The following is a 7,748-nucleotide window of genomic DNA, read 5'->3' as shown; positions in this document are numbered from 1 at the left end:
AATATTTTTATCAAAGTGTTTAACGTGGTCCCAAAATTAGCGCACTTTGAAATTTTTTTTCAAAGTGCGTTGTAACAAGGGACCCTTGTTGGCCATGAATTAAATATTACTGATGTTTATTATTTAAAAAAAAAGCCATAAGTTCTTTCGACAAATAAATCAAGTTAAAGATTACACGAGCATTATTGTGAACAAATCTTACAAAAAATATTGAAAAATGTCCATAACTTTTAACTAGGGAAATACCAGATTTAAAAAGAAAAAACTGGAAGGGGGGTCCATACCCCAAGTGCCTATGAATTTATACGGAAAACGGCAATCGAAAACCACAGACACTTGGGGTATGGACCCCCCTTTTTCCATTTTTTTTCCTTTTAAATATGGGGTCGAGTCACCTTTTTACTATTTTTGTATTCTAATATGCACTACATGTTATCGATAATGTAACCCCTTTGTTCCTATAAGCTGTTTTTAAATATATCGTTTTCGACTGATACATATACTCTTTTTTTGTATCAGTGGCATAGGCGTCGGAACCGGTGGGAAGTAGTGTGAGGCCAAGACAGGGGATAAATCATGACGATTTGAACAAACTTGAATCTGTTTTTACAATGTTAAGAAGATGGAAATACCAAAAGTTTATAGCAACAACTACGCGGACGACAGAGAACGGAGAAATTTTGATCAGAAACGTTCACTTGAGCCTTCGGCTCAGGTGAGCTAAAGAGCTGTATAAAGACATCAACGAAACAATTTAAAATTTAAAAAAAAAACAGATGCTTTAAAATTTGTCCGAGCTTTTGGGAATATAATGTTCTGTAAGGTACGTCAAGATACAAAATTCGATTTTTTTATACGTATAATGGGTCCTGACAAGAAGGAAATGTAAAAAAAAAAATATAAAAATATATGAATGGTAAGCGAGGAGGTCAAATACAAAAAAAGAAATTATAGACAGCTCAGTCTGGGGAGACGGGGGGGGGGGTCAAGGAGACAAGATGCAAACAGTGTAGAGCACAAGCAAAGTGCGAGGCCATAAACCTATCCTGTCGAGATCGACAGCGCGCTGGCATCAGTTCTATCGCTTAACAGGAACGGACATTGTACTTGGACGAAGAAAGGATAAGTATGCATTTAAAAAAAGCATTAAAACGTGTAATGGTACTTGTAAGCAGAAAGCTTAAAAATTTAGGTTTAATAAAATATACTAGTAGGTCGGTGGAGTTTGATTAGAGCAAACAGATATGCGCACTGCTTGTTATTGCTTGTGAAAATCGGGAAGTTATTATGAGCAGGTACATGTAAAGTTAACGATACGTATTTAATGCCTGTAATTTAGGGCGAAAGTTAAGCTTTTGGTCAAATTAAGTACACAGGTACTCATCTCTCTCTCTCTCTCTCTCTCTCTCTCTCTCTCTCTCTCTCTCTTCAAAAAAAATATTAAAAAATCGTCCAAGGAAAAGAAATTTGATTAACATATTTTGATTATTTTAATTTTCAATCAACTATTCGGGTTAAGATATTCAGTGCAAAGTTGATTTTATTTATTAACCTCAGTTTCATACATTTACACACTTCCGGTCGTGAACAGTATTATGAGAATTGTTATGAGAAAAGACTGAAATGGCTGACAATCCTCTTCCAGATATTTCACTGATTTTGAATATATCAAGACACGAATTGCTCATAAAGAGGAGAAAAATGTTTCTTTGTAAGTATTTATTATATTAGTTGTTTGTTTTGCACGTGAAATGTATTTGTAACAGGGAGAGATTTGCTACATTTGTAGTAAGATTAACGGTAAAGTTAATCATCATACCCAGCGGCCGATGGATTTATAAAGAATGTATGGTTTAGTATAGATAAAGTCAGAACTGAGTCTATTTTTGTTTAAGTCACCCCTTATGATTTTTTTGTTTACATTATATATACACTTGCATAGATCTGACGAAGTGAGTTTTTTGTACTTGGGCAACATTATTGTCATTACTACATATACGCGTATTTGGTTTTATAAATTCCTTATGTAACCTGATCAATACAAGTTGGAAAATAAGGTATAAGGCCTAATATTCAAGAATTTAAAGTCGCTTGATCTGCTTATGAATATCTAAAAAAAAAAAAATCTGGTCGTTCGTGAAAAATAATTCTTCCGTAGAAAGTTGTGTCTTTTCAAAGATTAATATTAAGTTTTTTAAATTCTAAAAATAGTGTAGGGTCACACACACACACCCTCACACACACAAATCGAGAGAATGCAAAGCTTGTGCAGTGGCTTTGTATGTAAATCGCACGGTGGAACTCAATCGAACACACGATAGTCCTAATTATAAATGACTGGGCTTAAAAAAGAAGCCCAGTCATTGAAAAAAAAAACAGAAAGCAGTGGATTTATATAGGAGAGAACACAAGGGGAGGACATGCGGGAATCGCCGGGGCTGAACTGCAAATTCAGAACATAATACAAATTATGTCAAACGGTAATTTCACGTGTTTCTCTACTTGCAAAAATATCAAGTATGTTATCGTAATATATGGCATATTTACATGTATAAGTATTGTGGGTTCAAGTGAGTACAAAAGTTAATTGCCAAAGAAGTAGATGTTTTATTTTTAATTATTATTATGAACATATAAATAATGAGTATTGATGACTGATTTTTTTTTTAGACGAAAGTTTAGTTTTACACCCCCACCCCTACCCACGAAAAATCACTGTATCGAAAAAAGATTATGAAATTAGATTAAGATACTTTCATTATAATTTTAGTCACAGTTTACTAATCAGTTTACAATATTAAATGCAGATCCGGTTTTATCTGTTACAATGTAGCCCAAGAGTTCTAAAAACACGCATTTGTACATACTTCCGGTGCCACGAGCAGTGTTCCGTGAACAGTATTCATAGTATTTGAATGGCGGACAATTCTTTTCTAGATATTTCTATAATTTCAGTGCTCCTGAAGATTTCTTGATACGGATTACTCATACAGAGGAGAAACACTGTTTTTGTGAGTAATTTTGATGTAAAATGTTGCTTTTGCATGTGATATGTGTTGTTTAACAAGGGGGGGGGGGGGTGTTTAAGTGGGTTTAACGGTAACGTTTAACGAACAATCATACATGTAAAAGTGGTCAGTGGAAATGATGATGTGCCAAAACTAGGTTCTGCAGTCCCTTTTTCTACGACGAATTATATTTATTCTACAATGATTTTTATAGTTTTCAAACAAGAATGAAAAAATACGACGCCTTTTGAATAATTCAATAGTTCCGACACATTTTAATTCTGAGGGTTACTGCATTTTCTATGATTTTTTCGACCCCATGACAGCAATATTCGGCTTGGTTTGTGACAATACGTTCTTTTATGAAAAGAGAAAAGGCGGGTCCTAGTACAATATAGGGATATGCATGTCCGAGGAATCTACCTTTAAGTTATATGGCTATTGTTATTATACGCGTATAGTCGCTTACTGAGAACAATTGTCCAATCCGATCACTGAACGACAAAACGTGCTGATTTACTACATGTTTACATTTTATAACAGACAAATTGTCTCTATTAAATTTCAAACTTTTAATGGCCAGCAAAGGCTTTTTATTCAAGATAATACGTATGAAACCTCAGCGTTTACCGTTTTTTGGTCAAGAAATGCACATGAAACGTTATGTTTATTCGCTGATACTCGGGAATACGTGTAGCCAATTGCCCACCAAACGCTTTACAAAACTATGAATGTACATTTATAAATATTTCCATTTCTATCTTTTTTTTTCTCTGTGATAACTCTGAAAGTTAGTTGAGTTGATTTCTTGATCATTCTACCGGAATGTAAATTTCGCCAAGCAATAGGTCAGGAGCTAAGGTGGCCTAATATGCATGTAAATCTCATGCGTTTGTCTTTGTGTCTTACGCTAAGGAGGCCTAATATGCATGTGATCTCATGCGTTTGTCATTGTGTCTTACGCTAAGGAGACCTAATATGCATGTAAATCTCGTGCGGCTGTCTTTGACGTCAGTGGGCGGGGACTATATTGACATGGGAGGCCTCGTGTAATTTTCGCCCGTTATGCAAATTATCCCACGTTTTCAACTACATCGTTGATGCTCTGGCATATTAATTCTACTAACTAGACAGTGATTCCTTAAATCAGTTGTTTGCAATTGTGAACAGGGAAATTGTAGATTCGTGTCTAATCTACATGTATGACTCAAATAATAAAAATTGTTTATCGGAAAGCAAGTAAAACAGGAGTTTTTACAAGCATTAAATTTCCCTAGTATTTTTGTGGTACTCACTCGTAATGCAACTCATATAGCTCATTGGTGGGTGAGAAAGTCACGCCGGTGCCTCGATTAGCATAAGAATTTCTTCTTACGTCAGAAAAAAAGTTTCGTCGATCTGTTCATAATGAGGAAGGCCAGCTAGATTTTACAATGTTTTAAACACAACATTTGAGCGCAGTTAGGTACAATTTTCTCCTTTCACATTTAGGTAGATTTCATTAAAAATACAGCGACCAGCCAAAGGAGAAAAATATACCTACTTTCGCGCGTATATTTTAAGGGCTTCAAAGAGTGGGACGGGGCCAAAATTGAATGGGAATTGGATGTAAACATGGTACCCAATTCAAAAAAAAAATCTTCCAAGTTATCTTTCTATTTTCGGTAAAAATAATATTCCATGAGAGTACACATATCAGTGATAAAGTACATGCAAAAATTAGAGTAAATTTTAGATATTTTATTTAATTTTTTGGCAATTTACCGGGGACCGTATGGCACATCTTCCTTTATAAAAAATCACGTTTCTGTGTAAATCTTTTAACAAAGTTAGAACCACCTTCTCCCATTTTTCTCCTCTTTTCCTTAGTTTTTCGGGTTTTTAAAGATTTGGTTGTTGTGAGTTGACAAGATTTCTGAGGATTATCTGGTTTTAAGGATTCGTTTGTTAACCCTGGTAAGCATTGTTAAGAAAATGAGGTACATTTGTACATATACTTGTATAAATATCCAATAGATTTCAGTGGCGGATCCAGGAATCTTGAAAATTGGGGACCCGACCAGTTTTTTGTCGGGGTAGGGGCCCACGGCCACACACTCAAAAAATGATTTATTAAATCTTAAGTATATTTTGGACACAAAAGGGGGACCCGGGCCCCTTGGCCCCCTCTAAATCCGCCAGTGGATTTACAGGTTCCTGTCTATATGAGATGTAGAGATGTATTTATTTATTTACACTGTATGTATTTACAGGAGCTACATATATAATTGCAATGCAGTGTATGAGTTTTTATTAGTTTATTACAACGAAGTTTTTAAAAATACCTTTATTCAAATGTTAAGCTTTTAACTAAGTTATGTACAGATGTAGTCCCCTTCCCCTCAAAAGGTAACTATACCCAAAGCAAAAAAATTACATTCAATAATAAAAAAAAAATGCAGGACCATCATCAGGTTTTTGGAAAGGAAGTTGCAGGGGAATGGGGACAGGGGTGTCTTTGAGGGGAGCTAGATTTTTATGCCCCGCCATGAATATGGCCGGGGCATATAGTGTTTGTCATGTCCGTCTTCCGTCCTTCCGTCCTTCTGTCCTTCCGTCCTTCTGTCTGTCCTTCCGTCACACTTTGCGTTTAGCTCTGTTCAAAGCTCAGTTTCAAAGAAACTACACAAGATATTTTTATCAAACTTCATGTGCTGATAGATATTGATAAGAGCTATGCAACTGCATCAACATTTTTTGACCTTGACCTTTCCTTTGACCTTGACCTCACTTTTCTTAAAGTAGTGTTTAGCTCAATTTTTTAAGATACCATTCAAGATAGTTTAATCAAACTTCATATGTTGATACATACTGATGTAAGCTATTCAACTGCATCAACATTTTTTTAACCTTGACCTTTCTTTTGACCTTGACCTCACTTTTCATAAAGTAGTGTTTAGCTCAATTTTTAAGATACCATTCAAGATAGTTTAATCAAACTTCATATGTTGATACATACTGATGTAAGCTATTCAACTGCATCAACATTTTTTGACCTTGACCTTTCCTTTGACCTTGACCTCACTTTTCTTAAATTAGTGTTTAGCTCAGTTTTAATGAAACCATTAAAGATATTTTTAACAAACTTTGTATGCTGATACATAGTGATTAGAGCTATTCAACTGCATCAATATTTTTGACCTTGACCTTTCCTTTGACCTTGACCTCACTTTTCTTAAATAAGTTTTAGCTCAGTTTTAAAGGTACCATTCAAGTTGGTGTTATCAAACTTCATATGCTGATACATACTGATGAGAGCTATTCAACTGCATCAACATTTTTTGACCTTGACCTTTCCTTTGACCTTGACCTCACTTTTCTTAAATTAGTGTCAAACTTCATATGCTGATACACACTGATGAGAGCTATTCAACTGCATCAATATTTTTTTACCTTGACCTTTCCTTTGACCTTGACCTCACTTTTCTTAAATTAGTGTTAAGCTCAGTTTTAAAGAAACTATTCATAATATTTTTATCAAACTTCATATGCTGATACATACTGATGTAGTCTTTTCAACTGCAGCAACAATTTTTGACCTTGACCTTTCCTTTGACCTTGACCTCACATTTCTTAAATTAGTGTCAAACTTCATATGCTGATATATACTGATGTAAGCTATTCAACTGCATCAATATTTTTTTTACCTTGACCTTTCCTTTGACCTTGACCTCACTTTTCTTAATTTGTGTTAAAATATTGCATTACTAATATACCCTCGGCGGGGCATTCATGTCCTATGGACATATTTCTAGTTTTTTAATGGGTACCATTTTGAATGTTTCTGTTGGATTAGAAGTCTTTTTTAAAAACTTTAGTGAACAAAATCTAGAGCATTACTTTGAACAGATGAAAAATGAATTTATTTCGTTTCAGAAATAATATTTTGTCGAGATTTCTTATTGAAAAAAAAGGGGGGGTATGACCTTTTTCTGAAAAACTTGAAATGGATTGCCATATTTTTATTATTTTAAGTTACAAAGTTGATTTATCAATATTCACTGCAGAATTGATTTTATCAGTTAACCTCAGAATTTCAAAAAAAGACATTTTTGTACACATTTTTGATATCAATAGAATAATGACAGTCTTTTTCTAGATATTTCACTGATTCAGAGAATTTCATTATGTAAAGTACACAGAAGGAGGAGAAATTTCCAATTATTTAAATTATAAACTGTTGTTTTTTTTTTGTGAATTAATATATTTAAATGCAGAGGGTTAACAGTGAAGTAAAAGAAACAATCATGTCGGTTGCCAGTATCAATATGAGCTGCATTTTTGAGAATTTAATTTTGATGTTAAAATGTAAATAAATTCTTATGTAATTGAAATCTTTTTGTCAATTTCACTTTAATAAAGTATTAGATTGTTTCAGAAGAAAGACATGTACAATTGAATATATGATATTATATAAGGAATAAATATTGTACAGGACGACAATAATGTAATTCTGCTTTAATCGAAGCTTGTAAATAGTACTTCCATCGCAAATATGAACAGCAGAAGTTTATAAACATTCTTTTTTTTCCTGTCATTGAAATAGTGAATTACAATTTTGCACCAAAAAAATTCCGACATCAAAGTTGCGTCTCATAAAAACCTGTTTTTGTGAAAAAGCTGTGTAGTATAGATTTAGTTAGAACCGAGTTTAATTCAGAGTATCAAACAAAAACTATTTATCAAATAGGACTTGTGATT

This window comes from Saccostrea echinata, unplaced genomic scaffold (assembly GCF_033153115.1).
Source record: "Saccostrea echinata isolate AGI-Se365-2 ecotype Australia unplaced genomic scaffold, CSIRO_AGI_Sech_v1 ptg000062l, whole genome shotgun sequence".
Classification (NCBI taxonomy): Eukaryota; Metazoa; Mollusca; class Bivalvia; order Ostreida; family Ostreidae; genus Saccostrea; species Saccostrea echinata.
This window is presented reverse-complemented; position numbering follows the sequence as displayed.